At 37.9% G+C, this 24,694-nt stretch overlaps 1 long non-coding RNA gene across 1 annotated transcript; it reads right to left on the bottom strand.

Moving 5' to 3' along the window:
• Positions 1-565: 565 nt before the first annotated feature.
• Positions 566-24,691, bottom strand: LOC110341028. The gene is made up of 3 exons (XR_002382906.2): positions 23,318-24,691; positions 13,222-13,434; positions 566-1,990 (listed from the first exon to the last, which is right to left on the bottom strand). It is a non-coding gene; the product is annotated as an uncharacterized LOC110341028 (long non-coding RNA).
• Between the last annotated feature and the right edge of the window lie 3 nt (positions 24,692-24,694).

The raw sequence follows: 24,694 nt of genomic DNA, 5'->3' as shown, positions 1-24,694 counted from the left end.
GAGTTAGTCTCTAGCCACATTGAGGAGAGCATAGCAGTCTGACTGAATCCGAGGAGCAGTGAAGTTTGGAGCAATTTGAGGATTGCCCCTTTGGTCTGAGCTAAGGTAAGAGCTAGTAGCTGGCTGCTTTGCTTTTCTGATCTTCAGCTTGAAGCTTGAACCCAATATCATCCTCTCGGTCTTTTACTTAACATTCTACATATGTCCCTGATGTTTCTTTATTATTAAAAATGTTATTTTAAACAGTATTATTCCCTTACTTTTAGTTGCATGTATATATTTAGTCATAAGTATTCATTTTTATGCTGCTAATTAATTTCTTCCAAGTTCATCTCATTTTTATATTCTTCAAATGTATATGTCTTGAAATTTCAATATTTAAAAGTAAACCACTATTATTAATATATATATATATATCATATACAGTAAAAGAGTCAGTTGCACAGATGACAGTATATCTTTTGTAATATTTTACATCTTGCATGTCTATTCAAAAGAACAGTGCTCTAGTATAAAATGACATTGTCAGTGTTTCACTAGAGAGAAAATGAAATCTATAGAAATATTAGCATAGTATAATGTGTTTTATTGGACATTTCTTGTTACAAAAGGCAATGACTAGCACCAAGTATGGTGCATTGTGGGGACACCAGACCTTGAGCAGAGACCCACTTCCCCATCAGCCTGGGACCAGGCAGCTGTAAGACAATGTTTATTAAAAACATGTTTACTAAAAACAATGCAGTGCCCAGGGCAATAAGTTCCTGAAAAGGGCTGGCCCACGGGAACCGCCCTGACCTCGACCTTTTCCAAAGACTAACCGCCTCTTTCTAGCCACCCACCACCCCTCCAGCCAGGGGAGGAATAAAGGAGAGCCTTCTTTAGGAGCCTTCGGTGTTGTCAATCCCTGACTCCCTCCGCACATTCTTGGACACAGGCTGCGCAGTGGGCATGGCAGTGCATATACCTATAATCCCAGCTTTCAGGAGTTGAAGGCAGGCAGATATTTTTTAATTCAAGGGGGAATCTAGTATATACATTGAGTTCCAACAAAGGCTAAATATTGAGATGCTGTCAAAAAGAAAAAAGAAGCTATGAATAAAACACATTTTGAAAATACATTATTGGTAATTTATACTAAGACATTCAAATTGGGAATATAAAATAAATTATTAAGTTTATTCTTCACCCTAAAAAATTAGAAATATAGTTATAAAACAATTTTGTGACTTATAACAACATGGAAAAACCCAAACAGTGCTATAATTTAAAGTATTTTTTATTAAATAAGATTTCTTTTAGCAAATTCTCTCTACAAACTCTAGAAGCAGGCAAATATTCGTTAGTGCTTTGGAGTAAGTTAACTAGTTTAAGTGATAAATTTTGATCACATGTCTGTTATGTAGTCAGGCAAATGGGAATGTTAGCTTTATACATATCAAGTATTTCTCAAAAATAATGGGTAAAACTACACTTAAGATCATCAGGGAAATCATCAGTAGAAGTCACACAAGAAATGCCCTGCCCATTATGAAAAAGCATGTCAATTCCAGCAGCCAAAACTGGCAACAGAATTTTGCTGTTATTTGGTATATATTTTCTTCAAGAAGTGAGAATCCTAACCTTACATTTGACAAACATTGTGTAAAATGTCATGTGATATTTTGAATGTGTGTCTGTGTTCTTTTATAATTTTGTTCCTGTTGTCACACATTAAGAAGCAAACAACTCAGTAAATAAACAGAAGAAAATTATGAGTTATTCACAACTAAGCATATATGTCAGAAGTAAAACATTTTCAAATATATAAAACAATGGATAGATCAATGAAAATATCAACTAAGAAAACACATTTTTAAATCTTTAAAACACTCAACTATAAACAGGATGGTGAAGAGATTAGCCATTGCAAGCAAACTGGATTGGAGAGAAAGCTCAGTAGAAGAGTACTCCCTAGATCTGTTTTGGAGCCTGGGTAGAGTTCTCCGTCCTGAAAATAAACAAATGAGTATTTAGTATGTAAATTTCTGTGTCTTTTATGCTGTATCTTCTATCAAGATAACTTTACAGTTCTTATATTCTCACCTGTATTTGTAATGATTTAGTGACAAAATGATGAAAATTGTTTAGAATTTGTGAAAATTTCCCAATTATCTAATCCCCACAAATGTGGAAGGGGATATTAGGTGTTTTATTAGCAGTTGTGAGAAAATGTTTTTTGTTATGTTAGCTAATTTGTCATTAAAACTAAGCAAAGTCAGTAGACTCGCTATTACTCTGAATAGCTGAGTGCTGTCACAAGGTCATTAGAAAGCTGTAGGTCCCATAAGAATACCAATGATCTCTGGGCTGACAATGTTTTTCAAAGGGCCTAAGACAATTTAGTAAATATTCCAGCATCAGGCATGAGAAACTCACTTTTGTGTTGTTGTTTTGGTTGGCTCAAGACACTCTTAAAATATTATATGCTTTGGTTGCACCTGGAATGTGGATGGTAAATATCTATTGCTGAGGACACCAGTACTTTATACATAGGGCATATAGGCCCCTGAGCTGGAGATGACACACATATCTTTTCCCTAAGGAGTAGTTTTTACAGTACCAGAAGGTGCTAAGCAAGCTTCCAAAGGAGAGAAACAATAACCAGTTTTACTCAGCTATGATTCCAATGAGCCATGACAATGACCAGCATACACCCTAAGGGTGAAATGGTGGTATGCATAACCAGCAGCTCTGTAATTGGACTTAAGACCTACTCAACAGGAAAGACACCATGCCTGGTGCTGGAAACCTAGCCAAGAGCCTGGGCTAATGAAGTATGGAATTTAGAAAACAACCTTTGCCTCAACATTTGCCACCTGTTCAGGTGAGGGGAGCATGTTCCAGAGTCACGAAAATAGGTGAACTCACCCTGATGCCCACTGACTGCAGCACTTAGAAGACCGGACCCTGTACCTCATGGGGCAGCACAGAAGAGGTTACCCTGTTGATGGGGAGCACAGGAGATCTGCCCCCTGCAAAAGTGCATAGGAGATCTGACTCTACCCCTAATCTGCCATATGGTGGCTTGGGCAAAAAAGAGACCTCTCCCCTTCTCCACCTATCACTTCCTGTGGCTGGTGATAGAGCTGGTCCTATGGTCCTATGGGTGGGAAAATTGGCACTACACCTCTGTCTGAGCACGCTGGCCAGTGGTCTCAGAAGGTCCGTCCCTCACACTTCCTCATGCATGGGAGCCTCCACTCTAAGTGAATGCTTTCCTGTTGCATAAGATGGCAGTATTAGTAGGCAGGGTTAATTTGTATTTTATGTGATATTTTTATTCAGAATGAGTGTGAAACGTACTGGCAAACCTACACTGAAGCCCCATGTAAGCAAGCATCTATAAGGTAGCAGAGACTAGCGGCCTTGAACCAGACCAACAATCCATTGTAAGGAACACTTATAAGTAAATATGAACTCAGGGGTATACTGTGTGACTCACTGGGACACACTATAGCTTTCATGAGGAGATTTTTGTTTGTCTGTTTGTTGGCTGTACTTTTAAATGTTTTATTTTGGGGTGGGGCTGTAGGGACAGAGGGTGGAGGCAAGATGACAAGGATATGAGTGGCATCAAAGTTATGTGGAATCCACAAAGAATAAATAAAAAAATTAAAAAAAAGAAAAAAAGAACCTTCAACCACTGCTTTGCTAAACCAACCAGCAGAATCCCTAACTAAATTCTGAATATTTGTTGTTTTACCCAGAGCTAGTGTAGTCTTCATTCCTCATCAAGGAAAATTCCCTTTGCAATAGACAGAGACCATTACAGAAATCACAGCCAATCAAACAGTAGAGTTGTGGATCCTACTACCAGGGGATACATCTATACAAAAATTCCTACACCTAAAGCTCAGAAAATAGTGTGTAAAAAAGGGGTAGAATGTAGAAGACCAGGGATAGAATGACTCTAGGAGAGTCAACTGAATACATAACAGACAATTTTCAATTTGACACATGTGAAGAAATCTGTACTAGGAATTTTGTGTACTCTTCCCGCCAGGCACCTGAGTCCCATTGTCACTGTAGCCCCCAAATAACACATGAGACACTACATTAATTATGAAACTGTTGGCCATATGCTATGGTTTCTAATCAGCTAGCTCTGACTTAATTATTAACCCATAATTACTAATATATATTTTTATAAGGACTTATCTTTCTAAGGATGCCCTCCTGACACCTCCTTTCCTCCCAGGAGATCACATGGCGACCCTCTACTACTTACAACATTTCCCAGAATCCTCCTCGACACATAGTCCCACCTATCTTGCTTCATATTGACCAACATTGCTTTACTTATATATACATAGAAGGACTCCCCTGCCCCATAAGTGTACTACTACTCTTTAAAAAGAAAAACTAATAAGAAAACCTTTATAGGGTTAGGTGTAGTTTTAATCTTATTTATGTACAAAGGTAACTCTTAAGCTATTCAATATAACATACAGAGAAAACAACAATTTCTTGTACCTACAGGAATAAAGTTAAGAGGTTTAACAAATAAATTATTGGGCATGTTAAACTATAATTCATGTTAAAGTTGTAGCAATATTGGAAGTTATGCCTGCAAAGCTTCTCTAGCATGACTGCCTAGACATGAGTTGAGCAAGGGCATCAACAATAAATATGCTAACAAGGGTGGAGAAAAATCCAGGAGGACTTGATAATGCACAAAGAACTATAGTAAACCAAGCAATGCTGAGAACTGTACAAATAGTCTTCCCTAAGAAGAGCATGCCAATTGACTATCTAATACCAAATGGTTATGCCTTAAAGCATGCAATTACTATTATAAGGATTGACTGGAATATACATATTTGCTCATGTTGGTTGATTGCTCCGAGACTACCATGGAGCCAAGCTCCATTTGAAAGGCAAAGTCCACATTGAGCTGACTAAAATGGAACATTGAGTTCTCTGGCCAACTAAGAGAAGATAGAGAGGCACACAGAAAAGGAAGAGGAGGGGCCATTGGGTTACAACCTCTTTTAGATCCAGAAAATAGAGAGGGAGGATCATGTCTTGGTTGCTCTATGGGATTCTCAGGTTTAGTCCTTAATATTTATCCCCAAGTTTTATTTTTCAATAAATGATAAAACAAAATCTGGCATCTAACTTTAGGTTTTAAATCAAGCTCCAGGCGGGAAAACACCACAGCTGTGCCACCCCTTGCCAGATGGCTCTGTGGGCCTGGCACCAGCCTTGCTGGGCAGCATATACACCACACTGGATCCTACCCTCTCATACTAATGTCAGGGCAAACAGTCCTATCCCACCCTGTGTCCCAGCAGCATGGATTTCTAATACTTGCTTCTTTACATTAGCTCTACAGACAACTCACACCACTTCCCACACAGCACATGAGCAACCACATTTGCCTCCAGCCTGAATGTGAAATTAGCACAACTCAGAACAACTCACTCCCCCCTACACACACACACACACACACACACACACACACACACACACACACACACACAGTGCTGCCACACAGTGCTGCCACTACAGCTGGCTACCCAAACACCCACCCATCCCTCCCTATACTGTCAGCATCATCAGATGTGGTAAGACACTTGGGGATTTTTAGAGGAGGAATTAAGACATAAAAAATGGGAGGATGAGGAATCTTTCCCATGTTAACAATCCAAAACATCACAATGCAGGAAGTTAGGATCCTATATACTGATACTGTGAATTGCCTACAAATGGAAGAAAAAATAAGGGAATAAACAACTTAGCTGATATTAATATGCCAATTATAATTATTATCAGTTTGGTAATTCATATTTCATTCTTATAAATGGTTTAATAACTGTGCCAAATATGATAATTTAACTGATAAGATTCAAGTCTCAGAAAGACTTCCTAGTGAAAATAATAAAATGTTGACTGATATGCAATCCTCAGAAAGGCTTCCTAGTGAAAATAATAAAATTTTGACAGATGAGACACAGGTCTTAGAGAAACCTCCTAATAAAAATAACAAAAATAACCAGACACACACAGAGGAATTTATAGCAGAACCTACTGCACAATTGCATTATGAAACTGAAGAGGAACAGCCTAAGGTTATTTGAAAATGATTTATTCAGTTACCATACAAGAACAACCACCAGATGACAGGGATCCACAAGGATATGCAGAAACTTGCTGGAATCCTATCATAACACTAGATTTTTAGGTGACTTAAGGAGGCAATAATATCATATGATTCACATTCACCTTTTGTGAGACAATGTTAAATTCATGAACAACTAGGAACAGATTATTCCATAAGACTGAAAAGATTTAGTTACAGTGATATTGGAAGCTGGTCCTCTGTCACAGTGGAAAACATTGTGGAGAAGGGAAACTAGGGTCAGGATCATAGAACAAAGAAGTAGGACAGGGAGTATTGGAATTTCCCAAGATCAATCTCTTGATGAAGACCAATATGCAGAATTACAAAGAAGATTTCTATATTTGATTATCACAACATGACTCTGTGCCATACATAAATCCAAATGCTTGGGACGGGGTTGAAGAATTAGGAAAGAGGACTAAGTTATTTACTAAAATTACGCAAGAGTCAAAAGAAGCCTTCATTGATTTTTTACAAAGATTGACTTCAGCTGTAAACAGAATGATCCACAAGTTACACAAATATTTATTAAATTTTTTTGCTTTTGAAAATGCTAATTACACAAACATTTATTAAATTTTTTGCTTTTGAAAATGCTAATTCAAGATGCAAAAAAGGCAATTAGGCCTTTAAAGGTGAGATCAGCACATATAGATGAAGGGATCAGAAATACAGTAGATATTAAATCTCTTACTCATGATGATACCTAACTATGAGTGGTGATTTCCAAAAACTTTAAGAAAAATGAAAATGTTAGATGTTTTAATTGTGGTAAACAATGCCATCTAAAACGAGATTGTATGTAAGGCTCTTCTAGAAACAATGTTTCTTTCTAGAGATAATCCAACCAGAAGACCCCAGCCATTTAGAGTATGCTTAAGGTGTGGCAAATGTTAACATTGGACTAATGAAAGCAGATCCCTCAAGGACAGGCAAAATAACCTTTTGGCATCAGGAAATACCTAGAGGGGTCCCTCACTGGCTCCCATGTCAAATATGGTTGAATCATTCCCTGTCACCATAGGAGAAATCCCTCCATAGAGCAATTAAAGGGCATAATGCCTGTTGTGAAAAACCATTGTTCTGCATGACAGAACAACTTCAATAGATACAAAAAAAATTTCAGGAGGGACAACAAAATAAATATTTTGGACAATTTCTATAAATGATCAGAGACAAGAGCTTAAAATACATTGTAAATTACATTGAAATTGAGGGCCTAGTAGACAAAGGGAAGATGCAACAATAATTTCACTGAAATCATCCATCCACACTGGCATTTTAAGGAAGTAAATGTTCAGCTTCTAGCGATTCCAACTTTATCTCAGGCAAAACAGTGCAAGATAGGTCAAGTGTGTAGGGATAGAATAAGAGATAGGAAAATTAAATCTGTATGTGGTTAACATAGCAAGGAATTTATGAGAATGTGATTTGTTACAACAATGGAAAACACAGGCTAACATTCCTACAATATCAGAAACAAACCATAAACTAAAGGATGCTTCTGAGAGAACTATTAAAAGGTATTATCAAGACTGGTCACAGACTCTTCCAGTCTCACAACAGCTGATGATCTGTCAAAGGTACCCTAAAAACTGTTGACTGGCAAACCTGTCTGGGTGTAACAATGGTCTTTGACATCATTAAAATCCCAGGCATCAGCCTGGGAATTCAGCATGGGACTGATCAAGACCCCCTGAATGTGAGTGTCAGTGAGGAGGCCTACGTAATCTATTGAGCCTTGGGCAGTAGATCAGTACTCATCCCGAGTATACACACGGACTTTGGACTCCCATCCAACAATGTGAGATGCACTCTCACCCTGAACTCTTGGGGGAGGGTCTAGGCCCTGCCCTGTATGAAATGACAGACTATGGACACCCCTATGGAGGGCCTCACCCTCCCTGAGGAAATGAGGGGATAATGGGGGGATTGGGGGAAGGGCACGGGAGGAGAGGAGGGAAAGGGAGAGGGACCTGGAACTGACTTGTGAAGCATCCTTGTTTCTAATCTAAATTTAAACTGAAAAATAAATAAAAAAATTACAGGCATTAGAGTTGGTGGAACAGGAGCATTTAAATGCTCAACATATTGAAGAATTGGCTGATCCTTGGAATTCTCTTATATTTGTCATTAAAAAGAAATCTGGAGCCAGGTGCTGGTGGTACACCTTTAATCCCAGCACTCCAGAGGCAGAGGCAGGTGGATCTCTGTGAGTTTGAGGCCAGCCTGGTCTACAGAGTGAGTGCTAGGATAGGCTCCAAAGCTACACAGAGAAACCCTGTCTCAAAAAACAAAAAAAAACAAACAAAAAGAAAGAAATCTGAAAAATGGAGAATGTTAATGGATGTAAGAGCCATAAATTAGGTGACTCAGATAATGGGTACTTTAGAGCCTGGAATTCCCTTGCCTTCTACATTACATACAGTATGGATTATTATGGTGATTAATTTTTAAAAGCTGCTTTTTTTTTACTATACCTTTATAAGAAAAAGACAGAGAAAACTTTACCTTCACAGTAGTCACTTATAATAATTTCCAAACTGTTAAAAGATACTAGCAGGAAGTTCTTCCAAAGAGATGTTAAATGGCCCTACCTTGTGTCAATATTTTTTACAACAGGTGTTGGAAATAATTCATAAACAGTTTCCTCAATCTATGACTTAGCACTATACAAATGATATCTGATTAGCTGACTCAGATACAAATACCTTAGGGAAAAATGTTTGTAGAAGCAAAGAAAAATTGCCTTTTGCGGGATTATACAGTGCTTCTGAAAAAATAAAAAGAGGAGAGTCTATTAATTATCTAGAATATATGATAGGATTATTAAAAGTTCTACCACAAAAAGTCCAAATCTGGAAAGATCAATTATGAACATTTAATGATTTTCAACAATTTCTGGGATACAGTAACTGACTACAATCCTCAACTGGATTGACATCTCAAGAACTAAGTGCTTTTTTGAAAATTTTACAAGGTGATAAGGACTTAAGGAAAGTATCAGTTGGATTTGAGAGAGAATTGGCTTTGGTAAAAAAGAAACTACAGGATGCACATGTGGATCACTGGGATCAAGGGATTGATTGTATCTTCATCATACTACCTCTATGCATTCTCCTATAGGAATTTTTATGCAGAAAAAAGTAATATTTTAGAATGGATATTTTTGCCACATATTTTGCCACAGAGTAAAAAAATTAAAGATCTCTGTAGAAAAGGTTTCTATACTGATTCTGCAAAGAAATTTGAGACTTGTCGATTAACAGTAGAAATTGTAGTACCTTTTACTAATATTTCCTCACTGTTGACAAAATAATGAACATTGGCAAAAACTTACATTAATTTCTTTTTAGAGATTAGTAGCAAAAATCTAAGAAATCAAGAAACTTCAGTTTATAAGAACTAATTGACTCTTCCTCACATTGTGTGAAGAACACCAATTTATGGAGCCTCTACATTCCATATTGATGCATAGAAATCAAGAAAGGCAAGTTATAAGTTCAAAAGTTTGAATAAAGTGGCTCAAAGCCCTTATGATTCCATGGTGAGTGCCACAGGTATGGGTGTGGAGGGGGTGGATATATCTCACTATGAAAGTATAATACAGATATACCACACCATCCTACCAGACAAGCAGTTACAGAAAGATCTAACTTACTTTAAAAGATATGCTTAAGAACAGACAGGTGTATAAAGATCTCCAGAGATAGATTGTACAATGCTTTATTAACTTCAAAATTCTTATATTAATTTTTATAAATTTTATTTAAATTAGAAACAATTTTATTGTACATATCAATCCCAGTTCCTTCTCCCTCCCATCCTCCTGTCCCCCACCCTACTGACCCCCTCATCCCATTCCCCATCCACTACTCAAGGAGGGTGAGGTTTCCCATGAGGGATTATCAAAGTCTGTCAAGTCAGGGCCTAGGCCCTCTCCCATGAATCTAGGCTAAGAGAGTGTCTCTTCATGGGGAATGTTCTCCCTAAATCCATTCATGCAATAGGGATAAATACGGGTTCCACTACCAGAGACCTTATAGACTGCTCAGGCCTCCTAGCTGACACCCACCTTCAGGGGGCCTGGTTACATCCTATGCTGGTTCCCCAGCTATCAGTCTGGAATCCATGAGCTTCCACTTGATCAGGTCAGCTGTTTCTGTGGGTTTCCCCAGCATGACCTTGGCCCCTTTCATCATCACTCCTCCCTCTCTACAACTGGATTCCAGGAGCTTGCCTCAGTGCTTAGCTGTGGATCTCTGCTTCTGCTTCCATCAACTACTGGATGAAGGTTCTAGGATGGCATTTAAGGTAGTTAACATTCTCATTACAGGGGAAGGGAAGTTAAGGTGCATGAGTGTGGGCTGCCCAGGGCCCCAACTCCTGACATTCTCCTGCTTCCATCTTTGACTGAGAGGCCAGCATGGGACTGATCCTGACCCCCCCTGATTGTGGGTGTCAGTAAGGAGGACTCAGCAATCTATGGGCCTTGGATAGATCAGTATTTAGCCCTGGTGTACAAATGGAGTTTGGGAGCCCATTTCATATGGAGGGATGCTCTCTCATCCTGAACACATTGGGGAGGGTGTAGACCCTGCCTGGGATGATAAGACAGACTTTGAAGATTCCCCGTGGAAAGCCTCATCCTCCCTGGGGAGTGGAGGGGAGTGGGGTGGGGAGTTTGAAGATTGGTGGGGGGGTGGGGGAGGAGGGAAGGGTGAGGGAGCTGGAATTGACATGTTAAGCAAGTTTGTTTCTAATTTAAATAAAAAATAAAAATAAAACCCTTCTTTATTATTTAGACAAAAAGGAGGAAATGATGGAGATTTGTTTGAGTTGATTGCTCCAAGACCCCCATGGAGCTGATCTGGGTTAAGAGGGCAAAGTCCACATTCAGCTGACTAGTATGGAATATTGAGGTCTCTGGCTGACTAAGAGGAGAAGTAGAGGCACACAGGAAAGGAACAGGCTGAGTCAAAAGGTTGTGTGCCCTGTTGGATCTAGGAAGTATAGAGCGAGGATTGTGTCTCATTTGCTCTGTGGATTTCTCAGGTGTATTCCTTAATATTTATCCCTGAGTCCTTTTTTCCAGTGAACTATAAAAAATATACATAAAATATGTACCAAGAAATAATGAAAAGTGAGAGGTCATGAATTTGAAGGTGAGGTATATTGGAGCCTTTAGAGGGATGGAAGTGAAGGGGAAATGTTGTAATTATAATATAATCTCAAAAGGGAAAAGCAATTTTGAGTGCCAATGTTATCCAGGTACTTTATTATGCATCATAACTGTATAATGTATTTATTAATTATACTGTTGAATATATTTATTAATTATTCCACAGATGTGTGTTGCAGGGCCACATAAAATCATCTTTGTTCAGGTCTTATGTTGAAGGTATACGAAACCAAGTTAAAAATGTGACAGATTATTTCCAATTTGGCAAATGTGAAGACACCTGTGCCAATGAATTTTGTGGTCTACCACTCTTTAGCAAGAAAAATATTATTTTGTTGACTGTGGTTTTAATCTGACTGGAGTACATAGGTAACTCATGAGGTATTTAATAATTTGTTGTACCTATAGAAATAAAATAGGCAGTTTAACTACAACATACTAAATCATAAGTTCTTTATTCTACTCAAGGTGATTGTTTATTTACTCTCCATCTAATTATGAGAAATAAGAGAAATAGGCAAAAGCAGTCAGCTACTTAAGGTACTATAATTTTGAAGATCCAAACTATTTCAATAAATAATTGAAATAAATAATTGCCTGGGGTTAGAAGAGAAAACTCAAACAACAATAAAAGCAAAGATTGTCTATATAAAAAGCAGCAGCTTAAAAACAATTTAGGGTTTGGTGAAGAAAAGTGATTCTGTTTCTTTTGCATGATTTAACATGAACTGATATAATTGAGAAGTCACCCACTACACTGTCATTCAGACAAGCATTTATTGTTTATCAATAAATATGTTTGGTGTTATTTTTCAAAGTACAGCTATATGTGCCCAAGCTTTAAGAATATTTTAATGTATTCAACATTTATTATTTTATGTAAATTTAGTTGTAATTGTATTAAGTTTTTTGCTACACAAGTAAAATATCCTTATGTAACTGTTATATAAATTTCTTATCCAATTATTTTGCAAATAGACTCTATGGTCCGTATCCCTAAAGGGTGTCCAAATTCCAGTCACTGGAATAGTCTCATATGCTACATTGTGTAAGGAAAAAAAAATGAGTGTTTCGATTGTAACTAAGATTAAAGTCTTGAACTATCCCATTATTAAAATGGATTTAAAGTCATAATGGGAACTTTTAAAGCATAGTACTTTCTTGTACCTAAGGTCAATGACATTTGGAACAGAAGTAGATCGATTTCAGTCTTGAGAGAGAACAGATTTTTCTAGTTTAAGCATCCAAGATACCACAGATGCCTAGAAGGCAGTTGAAAAACTCTCCTCACTCTCTGGTCACCAATAAGTGAATTTAAGTAACAACATTGACTCATATCTATCCTGCTCTTAGTTTTAAACCTTACCTGTTAAGGAAATTAAATATCTTCTCTTAATCATTGCTCTTAGGGCCACTCAAGGTAGTTTTATTTTTTCTTTACAGATAATTCTACTTCTCTTAATTTTTAAGAGCTAACAGTTTTATATTAAGTATTTAGCATTGTTAGGATGAGGGATTTAGAAGCATAATCTATTTTGTAGGAGATAAGTTAGTGTATGTTACCCAAAGGAATTGTTCAGAAAATGTCACAAAGGGCCACACAAAACAGACAAATCAGACAGAACAAAGGTAATTGTCATCCTTTTGATGTTTGAACAGGAAGAACCACAAACAGGACCTAAGTGTACAAGCCAAGGTTCTAAAAAGGCTACCCCATTCTCTGATTGTGAGAACACAGTTGTGTTTTTTAGAGAGAATCATGAAGAAAAATGCATGTTACCCACAACAAAATAAATTGACTCCAAGTGACAGAGTTCCTGGGTTAGAGAAGAACATTGACTTATTCCATGGTTTACCTTAAGAATGTACTCACAAATGAAGCAAGAAGAGATTGAGATTTCAAGTGGTCTTGCTCTTCCCATCACACATCCATGCTGCCTACAAAGCTCCCATATCCTGCAGATGATAGGAGCCTCTTCTGGTGCGGATAGGTCATTCGGAATTTGGACAAATGCAGTCAACTGCATCTCATCTTGATCCTTGGCCAGAGAATAGGAACCACCCAAAGCAACACTGTAGAGTCCACCTAGAAATAGAATGTATACTTCCTTCAGAGTTCTTTAAATTCCATTATTAAAAGAGCATATCTATGTTAGTTTCCATATTTTATCTGAAATCCAATGAATTACTGTAGTTCACATGCCTGGACATGCTTTATTTCTCATCAGAACACTGGTGTTTAGTTTTTCATAGCTACACAGTTTTCTTACTCTTTTTCTGCCTTTAGAATTCTTGTCACTTAGTTCCATACTTTGGTGATAAAAAGCCTACAGTTGTCACTGCATTGGTTTCCCTTCTCATCTGCCTGTTTCTTCTCCTTTGCAGAAAGCACGTGAACATTACAATACTTTTTGATCATTCTTATAGGCTACCTCTGTTATTTTTAAGTCTCTATCATTCCCCAATTCTTTCTGCAACCAATCCCTTTCTCAGATTCATGAAGATTTGGTTGGCTGTGAACTATGTGATTAGTTGTGAATTATTAAGTGCAATTGAAAGGTTCAGTCATTATGCTGGCCTGCCCTGTTACCTAGCAGAATGTACTCAGGCAGCACTCTGACCAGCCCAGAGTTCCATGAGAACCAGTCTGCACGTAGGTGCAAAGGACCCCTTTAAAGGACTGACCCCAATCCGCTTACACTCTCTCTTACTATCATCTTCCTCGCTTCCTCTTGTCTTTCTCTCTGGTATCTTATCTCTCTCTCTCTCTCTCTCTCTCTCTCTCTCTCTCTCTCTCTCTCTCTCTCTCTCTCTCTCTCTCTCTCTCTCTCTCTCTCTCTCTCTTTCTCTCTCTCTCTCTCAGCTCTGCAAGGATTAGTTATCTCTCACCCCTTTTTTCCTTCCCTGTCTACCAATAAAATTCCACGTGGGACCGTTGACTCACAGTTCATGTCTCGTTACTGGGTAAACTTAGACATTTTAACAACAGTAGTCATACTATTTTTATCACCACTGATTTGGATTAACCATTTGAGACTAATGGAAACACCAGTGTGTACACAACTGAAGACAATTATTCCACATGTTCCTGTTTAAAACTATGTCAAATTATCAATATAAGAGTATTACATTCCTTCCTAGGGCCTGTAGCCTCCCTGACAAGGAATAATTTTTAATAGGTTTACAGTGTGAGTCATGAATTCTCTTTTGAAGCTGATTTCAAGCACAATCCGAGTATGTTTGGCTACCCTATAATTTTCATGCTACTATTTCATGAGTCACCACATCATTCCTGGAAGGTTGGCATTTTGTTTTATAAGACTCATTGTTGGCTAAAAAACTTGGAACTTTTTCTGTCCCAGAAGCCCTCATTGCACCTTCATGACTATGAAATCTACTTGTCAGGGAGAAAGCATACAGCTCAGTTCAAGTTTTGTTTTCTTATTTGTTTGTTTTGTTTTGTTTTCCACCATGGTGATTTACTATCTAGTTATGTTGAGAAACCAAGGGTGGTTTTTAAGAACCTGTTTTGTTTGAGGGCCTTTTGGAGCCTCTCTGGTCAACAAACCACATCAAGCTATCCTATTCTTTCTGCTATTGAACTACACCTACTATAGTACTAACTTGGTAGAATTGATGTTTTACATTTTTTTACACGTATTTTTTACATGCCAATCTCAATTCCTCACATCCTCTCCTTCCACTCCTCCCCCCTCCTATTTGCTCCACAGGGAGGGTAAGGCCTCCCCTAGGAAGTCTAATAATTCTGTCTCATCATCTAGTTTAGTCAGCACCAGGGTACCTCCCCACCCCCACACTCCTATGTCTAGGCTGGGCAAGGTTCCTTTCCATATAGAATGGGTTCCACTAAGTCAGTTTGTGCATTAGCGTTATATATTGGACCCACTGCCATTGGCCTCATACATTATCCCAGCCACACCATTGTCACCTATATTAAGGGAGTCAAGCTCTGTCTTACATTACTCTTCTTTCATCAACTCTAGATGCATATTCCACTTCTTCGCTATCCGTAGGATCATTCTGAAATATCACTTGTGGTGGTTAGACTTTATTCACTTTAGACAAACTGGAAATGCCTGAGACGAGTGAGCCACAACTGAGTAATGGCCACTATCAGATTGGCCCCTGAGCAGGTCTGTATGAGTGCATTTTCTTCATTCGTGGTTGATGTAGGATGGCCCAGCACACTGTGAGTGATACCAGCCATGGCCTTGTGATCTGTGCTGTAAAAAAGCAATCTGCACAAGCCACTGGGATTGGGCCAGTAAACTGAGTTCTTTTTATGGCCTCTGCTACAGTTTCTGCCTTCAGTTTCCTGAGAAGCTCCCTGCTGGGTTTCTTTGTTGGTGGGCGAACCCCCCTTTCTTCAGTCTTGTTTTGCTGCATGTTTTATCAGAGAAATTGGTGGCAGGAGTGGGTTTCTTCAGTAAGGGCACTCTTCCCTTCATTCCAGTACTGAGTAAAAGGCTCCTCCATACCTATGCTAATTCCCTTAACCATCTTCTCTTTTAGCACATGCCTAGGATTCAACATTGAAGTTCCTAGCGTTTCTTCTCTTTACATACTACACATTTGTGTTTCTTTTTGTCTGTTTCCTCTTTTCATTATAGACCTGTGTAAGTATCATCAGTAGTAAATTACATAGATTCAATATTAAGCTAACTTTACATGTCGTCCACAAAAAGGGAGGAAAACTGTGCACTAATTTTCAATTTAGCCTTAGACAAGTTTTTAGAAAGGACAGAAAGCAGCCAGATTCTTCGCAAAATATCACACAAATGGCCTCTAGTACAGTCGCTAATGAAGCCTTTCGAGCTGAACTTCCATATCCAACATTGTTCAGAGCATTGCTTTCATCTACAGTCATACTAGAAGGCCACGGGAATCTCTCCTTACAACATCCAACCACTTTTCAAGTCCAAAGTGCTAGACCCTTCCTCATTCCTCAAAAATTAGCATGGTCAGCTTCTTGTTTTGCTTTGCTTTTTTTTTTTTCTGCTTGTTTTTTGTTTTGTGTTTGTGTTTGTTTTGTTTTGGTTTTTTTGTTTTTTGTTTTTTGTTTTTTTGCAGAACAGTTGATTCCCTGGCACCAGCTTCTATATGAATGATTTTTCTTTTTTTCGGAAATGAATACCATGAGGAAGGCAAGTTGTAGATGAGTATATTCTGGATTATAATTCCAGAACAAGGAATCCATCATAACGAGAAATCATGGCAGCAAAAGTCAGGTTTCCAGAGCTGAGAAACCATATCTTTATCCACAAGCATACAGCAGAGAGAGTTACCTGGAACTCCAAACCCCACCACCAGCCACATATTTTCTCCATTATGGCTGTCCCACCTCTACAGAAAGCATCACCAATAAGGGACCCAGTGTTCAAATGCCTAAGCCAATGGGGGAAGTATCTTATTTAAATCACCACACTGCTTTTATTTTTTTAAAGATTTATTTCTATTGCTCTCTTAATTCTGCCTCATAAAAGAATATGTTTTAATCCCCCAATAACTGACCTTCAAAACATATTTTTTAAAATGATCCATGTAACGTTTTTATCATCACAGAACAAGTTAGCACCTTACCAGAATCTGGTAAGTTTTAAACAAAAATGAAGATACACTCCTCTGTCATACTTCATAGAACTACCAGGAAAATATGTACCCACCCTATTACTAAAACACCAGCCACTTTCTTTTTAATCTTTACAATGGAGATTAATATCTATTTTCCCTAGTCTTTCTCCCTTCTATTTCCCAAGGAAGTGTTTCTGGTGATTAAAGACTTGGTAACTATGTCTCTATCTATACTCTTTATACCTATAATCTTACATCACTGTCATCTCTTCAAGCACTGATGTTTCTTAACATAGTGATGGACAATTTTCTTTTCCTTTGTTTTAGTAGGAAGAGGTGAGATGAGAAAAAAAAAGAAATCATAACTATATTGTCACCTATTCGGTTTAAAATGAGGGGAAGGTCTTGGATGTTATTTGATGTTACATACATTTTCTCTGCATATAAATGGTTTAAAGTCAAGTGTTTAGGTTTTTCCTATTCCAAAAATGCAAAGTGCTTCGTAATCTACTGATCTGGATTTTGTGTATTAAAATGACTTCCATTCGTTTATTTTTTTCCTGAAGAATTTGGTAAATAATTTTAATAATTAGGCACAGTATGATAATATTTTAAATGTGTTTTCATATGCAAACCCCTACAAAATGTATACATTGAGTTTTCATGCACTCTGTTGATTCCTGGACATGTCCATGATACAAGAGTCTAGTTACAAATTTTAGAATATTGCCCCGCTTCATTTGTTCAAATGGTGAAACATGAAATAAACTTATAAATTTTCACAATTGATTATACTGTTTCCTGTGCACACTAGTTAGCAGAGCCCTTCTTCACTAACTCGACAGAATTATTCAATCCTTGTTTCACCTGTGTGAGGAAGAATGATCTCCATTTTTTCAACGGACGTGCTGCTATAGCTAGAAGCCCTGACTACGAAAGTGAAAAACCTGTGGGCTAGGCAAGCAGTTATGCCACTCACTTGTGTCACATGGCTTCTAATCAAATATATTTTCTACTGCTGAGCAAATTTCTGGTTCTAAACATGTGAAAATAAAAACCAAAATTTTAATACTTGATATATGCTTTGCCTAGTAGTATGCCGTATACATATCTTCTTCTATTAAGACTTTGATACAGCAAAGATTCTTTTTATTTACTTACTTACTGCCAATTGATTTGAGACCATGTCTTACTGGGTAGCCAACACTGGCCATGCTGTAAAAGTCATTGCAGACTTTCTGCCTCAGCCTCCTGAGTGACAGAATGATAGGTATACGATAGCATGCCTAATGTACAGATAGGCTTAGATAACTTCCCAAAACTGTAGCAATGTTTGCATATAATGAGTATGTTCATCAAGTATATGTGGCTTTTAGCGTTTGTGAAGATATCTGTACAATATCAATTAGAGATCTCCACCAATAATAAATTAGGAAAGGGTTCTGTAGCAGTCTGTGGATTCTTGAATGGGTGTTTGTCACAAAATTGTTTAATTACCATTGCTCTTATTGATAAGCTTTCAAGAGATTGTTAATTCATATTTGTACAAATGCCAGAGCTGTGCAATAAATGTTATTTTCCTTACATCTTTCATTTTTAAGGCCTTCTCTGATTCCTGTACCTTCAGGAAATGGAAAATAGATCACCCAGGCTCATCTAACTATAGTCAATATATTTCTAAATTTAATCTTTATCGTTTTGAGAAGAATTGCCAATATAGCTTTCTTTAATATGTTTACACTCAAACGTATAAATATTTTTATTATATTTACTATAATGACTATATTTACAAATGGCGTATCACGCTTCTGAACACCATTTTGTATAACACATAAAGATACCTCCCTAATTTTTTAAATCAAATTTGGACATAAAATCTTCAGGGCTTAGTTAAAATTGGAGGTCATTCCATTTCTATAGGATGGGTAATGATGGGTAATTTGTAGATGGTCCATGGCCTCTTCCCTGGATATCATCAGCTTTTCTCATTCAGAAAGGTGTCGACAATCTTGAAGCCTCTGAGTCCAGAGGCTCCAAAAAATAGATTTAACCTCAGTGATTTTTATTGATATTTCAATGCTTTGATTTCTTTTTTTAAACATGATTTCAAATATGACACTCAGGTAAACCCAAGGAGTATTTTCCTCATTGTGGACTTTCTTTTCAACAGGGAGAAGGCTCAACAGAGGTACTTCATGTAAAGCAAGAGTGTGCTATGTTCAGAGTTACAGACAGCAGCTGTTTGACAGCACTTGGTTTGCAACTGAAATCTTTCTAGCCTTTTAAAAGATGAAAGAAAATAATATGCATAGCTCACTAAAATTGGAATTTACATAAGGAGGCCATAATTACCTGAGTAGGACCTTGTCACAGGAATTTGGGAAGGTTAATGATTGTAACGGTAATTAAAATGCAGAGGATTTGTAGAACACTTATTTGTTTTCCATAGAGCTCAGCTACTTGTAGCATATTCTTCTCATTGATCTCTGTATGATGGCTGTTTAACAAGCAGGTTGAATGTCTCAGAATAATGGAGAGAAATGTGTGAGCCGTTAGCACCATTACTGATCACAAGCATCTAGTGCCGGCCTCACCTGCGAGGCAGGACCTCCTTTCTGTGACACAGCGTTTTGTAACATCTTTTCAGGTCACCACCGTAAAACTGACTCTGAGGAAAGAGTGCCACCTACTGAATTGAATTTCCCGGGTTGCTTCCAAGGGCTGATTTCCCAGCTTCAGTCAGAACTGCCCTAACATGTTTAATTCTAAAAAAATAGTAAGATTGTTGCGCAGTGCGTGAAATCATAATATCTTTTTTTCTCAGTGTCAACCAATTTAATGATCCAGCAGTCACATCTATAAATTAACTATTTCACTCAAAAGCTCTGCATTTTAAAGCGTAATATACCAATATTAAACAACTCTAATTTTCCTAGGCAGCAAATTTTCCAAGTACCCGAATGTCTCTCAGAGTGACCACAAGGGGGAGCCAGTATTTAACTTCTTATGGGGCAGGAGTGTTGAGATTATGGGATTAATGTATCTTGTTCTTTTTGGCCGGCAAGACAGAAAAGGACAAAGATATGCTGTTGGGAATTTATTGAGAAGAAAGTAATGCTACTTTTATGTTAATGCTAAATGTTAGCATATGGAACTTAACCTGATCCTCGTCATTATACACATTAATATCTTTAATATGGAATAAAAAAATTTAGGATTGCTCCACATCAAATACATTCATATGTTAATATACATTCTAAGGGTGGTTCAGCTTATCTGTTAACACATATGTACCTACATCCTCACATGCACAGTCACACGCACATATACACACATGCAGACCTTGAACACATGCAGACACACATGAAGAAAAAAAGACATTATATTCAGTAACATTTAATCATAATTGTTAAACAGAGAATTCTCACTTTAAACTCTGAACTAGCCACTGCAATTCAGAATATTTTCCCTGAGTTCCCTACTCGATTGTTGATTGTTAATTTATCAGCATTTTCTTCTGACTTGCAAATTTTAAATTTATTGAAAAATGTACACATGTCAATTGCATGCTTGCTTCATTCATTGTGAGAATTATTTCCTCACAGCTTCAGTTTGCAAGTCTTTATTGGCTTAACTCTCTAGCCACATTGTTAACATGCTGCAGTGAGGAGGGCACAGATATCTGAGTATTCTTTCATACTGAAGCATGCCATCACACAAGTATTATTTAGAAGAAATTTTAAATATGGAATTTTTACTGACTGACCCATATTACTTAATAGCAGTATTTCATAATTATAATAAAAATAGACAAAACTTATATTTAATTTGTATTAGTATTTTATGTAAGTTTCTTACACCTTTAGGATTCATTATATATGAGAGAATTCTTTTAAAGTATAAAGCATTTCATCTAAAGTGCAAAAATTACAGTTACTTTACATTGTTTATTTCAATTCATATTCATCACCAAGGAGTAAGACACTGAGTAGTGTCAGTTCATCAGTAGTTAAAAGTCAGCAAACACTCGAAAACAATACAAGATGGGAGGCATGCATATCTTTAAAAGATGAGGGATACTAGCAAAAGATGCAATACTTCATTTTTTTGAGAATTTAAATTTGATTGGGGTTTGGTTTTCTAATACCTGAACCTTCTGCTATTAGATTTAGTTTGAAATGTTTTGTACATATAAGATTTTGTCTACTTTTTATTAAAATTATGAAATACTGCTATTAAGTAATATGGTTCAGTCAGTAAAAATTCCATATTTAAAATTTCTTCTAAATAATACTTGTCTGATGACATGCTACATTATGAAAGAAACCAGATAGTGAAATGATAATGACAAAAATGTAAAAAGTAATTTTTATTCATGTCAATAGTGGATGCATAGAAAGTAGCACCTTTCTTTTCTTCTTAAGAGATATATAGTATTAAACTGAAAATTATAGCAAAACAGGATAAGTAACAGGAAACTGCTATAACAGCAACAAACTATTGAACATAAATATCTTTAGCACATAAATATGCATTTTTAAACAGTGTCTCTGAGCCAAAATTAAATAAATTGTACAAAATCTCACGAAGTTGTATTTTAAGGTTTTTCCATTAATACTGTGAAGTCAATACTGAATGACATAGCAGAATTTGCTACTCTTTGCTAGTCTGTAAAATCAACATGTGATACTTCTATTTGAAATCATTCCAACACATCATTTGATGTACCTTTACACTCAACTTCCCTACACTGTTTTTGTTGATTAATCAAATGTTAAGTCATTTGCACACTCTCCCATAGACTCTAAAGGAGCACACAAGATCTTTAGATGGTCAGTGTATGTGCATTTCAAGACAGAAGATGAATCATTTGTTTAGAACTCAATCTGGTTTGAAATTACAAATAGTGGTTATCAACTAAGCTATTCTTAAGAAATCTGATATTGTTTTGCTATGTAGACATCATTATTGTCTCCTAAACTCCTTATCATGGTGCCATATATGACATGTTAATTCATCTCTTTTTTCCTAATTGAGATCACTATTTCAAGAACAGTTCATTAAAAATCTTAAATAAGCATGCTGTGAACACAAAATAAACATGAGGGAAGGAAAAAGATAAACTCTGAAAACCATGAAAAAAAATTTTAAGTTAAATGTGATCATCACAAAGGATCAAAACCAAGCCGAACTGGAAGTGAGGGCTCAGTCAGTCCCATTTCCGGTTTAGAAATAAGTTATAGATAATAAAGATAAAAGTCAGATAACGAGCAGTATTCAATAACCATGTTCAATTCTAGAGGTACATGAAACATAACATGCTTCCTGTGTTTCTTTTTTTCTTGGCAGATGCCCTAAGGCATTCACCATATGCAGGTAGTTCTTACAGCAAACACTAGGGGGAGGTGTGGCATAATTACTCCCAAGGGGTATGGCAGCAGAGGTATGTTTCTGAGGATATATTTTTCACCTCATGAAGTACTTAGGCATTGTGTTTCTAGTCCTCCTTCAAATGCACAGATTTATGTTAAATTAAACCTAATCGATACACCATAATAACCTTCCTTGATAGTTTTTATAGTTTTGTTTTTGTGTTAATAGTGAAATTCATTTCTATATAATTAAAAATGATTTTAGAATGGTCATTTTGAAAGGGTAAGTCACAATGTACCTGAGGACACAGCTAAGAGTTACAATTCTTCTTTAGCTTTGGGAAGCTCTGGTGTTTATCCTTAGGACAGGCCAGAGCGAGGGGAGGCAGAAGTAAAAATAAAGATTGATAGGTGAATGTCTGAATGTGTGATCACTACTCTTTAAGGTAGTTCTGCTTTTAGAGAACTGAAGCCTCAAATTCCAAAGTATGTGCTTTCGACCCACATCACTTAACCCCAGAGACATAAAAGTTGGGCTGTACAGGGCTAGGTGGTTAAAAGACCGCTAGGGAAAGAAGCCTAGGTTTTGGCAAGGTTGAGGCCCCTGTTTAGTAAAAACATATACATACCTATTTAGAAAGGACAAGACAGGAGCATTTTAGAATTGGAAGGTCTCACAAAAAAAAAGAGCTTCTCTTTGAATTTTTGAGCTATTGGTCTCCCTAGGGAGTGGTGAATTTGGAAAGAGACCAGACTGCAAAATCAGAGTATAGGTTATCTCCTTGAAGCTCCGGGAAATTAATAGCGCCTCTACCTGAATCTTTAAGCAATTATCTCCAAAACAGCTCTAGAACTTTCTTGTAACTAGTCTGGATTTGATTTTCTTTGAAATCCTGAATGATTCATGTTACAGACTTGCACGTTAGTCATTCACAATTTATAAATGGCAACTTAACTTCAGTATTTATGAATTACAATCAATACTCTAGCAATCAAAACACTCACCTTCTCGATTTCAATGAATCAGTTTCCTCTTTGCAGACTGCTAGATCACAGGCAACCGGTCTTGACTTGTGGACATTTGTGATAGACGCTTAGGCAAAAGCGTGTTTGGCGACTGTTGGGTTGGTGGAGACTAGGGATTTAGAGCCAGGTGTGTGTGTGTGTGTGTGTGTGTGTGTGTGTGTGTGTGTGTGTGTGTTTATACTTACAGAACAGGAATCTTTGAATCATTGATCTCCTACTGATGTGAGTCCTTGCCTAACAGTTCAGCTTTTATACACAGAGATTTTGTAAATATTATCAATGACTACTTAGTTTGGAAAAATATAATATTGCTATTTGGAAGTTTAGTAAAGTGAACAGAGGTGAACCAGACAATAAAGCTATTGGGTGTCGAGGGATGCTGGAGTGCACTGAATGTGGATTATGATAGGAGATGGCTGAAGGGTAGAGCCCCAAATACTATTCAGCAGATTCCAGTTTCATGAAGCTGCAAAACATGTCTTAAGAGAGGCTTTTTCCTCCGAGGAGGCACTGCCTGTCTCCTCACCGGCGTCGGCTTTTCTTCTGAAACACTTTCATAATCAAGTGACTTTCCTTGCATGGGTGCCTGGGGACAGCGGGGATTTCTCTGAGGATGAGGAAAGTTACATATTGATTGCTGTTGCTTGCGGCGTGTTTGCTCCCTCCCTAGGTAGCTGGCACAGTAGGCTCTCCAGCACTGGACTTCACAGGCACTCACTGAAGTGTACGTACACACACACACACACACACACACACACACACACAGCCGCACACGCGCGTGCGCACACACACACTCGGCACCCCCTTCAGTGCACGAGAAGCCAGGAAATCTGCAACTCCCTCAGTCTGTGTGTGTGTGTGTCTGTGCGTGTGAGTGTGTGTGCGCGCGTGTGTGTGAGCTGGCGACGTGAGTTCGAATGTGTGTGAACAGAAATGCACCAGGAAGACCGCAGCTCCCTCACTGTCCAAAGTATGCCGTGGTTCTCAAGCCTGGCCCGTGCCTTCCGATCCCCAAATAAAATCGAGCCGCCGTCAAACTTTTTGTCTCTCTCTCTCTAGAGAAAGACAGGCCAGCTGCCTCGCCCTGGAGCCGAGGACCCCGACGAGCCACGGCTCGGTTCCCGGGCGCCGTGACCGAGCGCGGGCTCCCCTGGCTGCATAGCTCTCGGGTCGGACTCGGCTCGTCAATGACTCTAAAGCGCTGGGGCTGCTGGCCCCGCCCCCTCGCCCGTTTCTCCACCTCCCATTGGGCGTGGGCCGAGAGGGCAGGGCCTGGATCCCCACGCGGATTGGCTGGCCGAGAATCAGTATCAATGTTTAAGCGGCGGCGTGAGGTGAATAGAGTCAGTCAGCAAG

The sequence above is a fragment of the Mesocricetus auratus genome, unplaced genomic scaffold (genome assembly GCF_017639785.1).
Source record: "Mesocricetus auratus isolate SY011 unplaced genomic scaffold, BCM_Maur_2.0 Super-Scaffold_2245, whole genome shotgun sequence".
In the NCBI taxonomy this organism is placed as follows: domain Eukaryota; kingdom Metazoa; phylum Chordata; class Mammalia; order Rodentia; family Cricetidae; genus Mesocricetus; species Mesocricetus auratus.
This window is presented reverse-complemented; position numbering and strand designations above follow the sequence as displayed.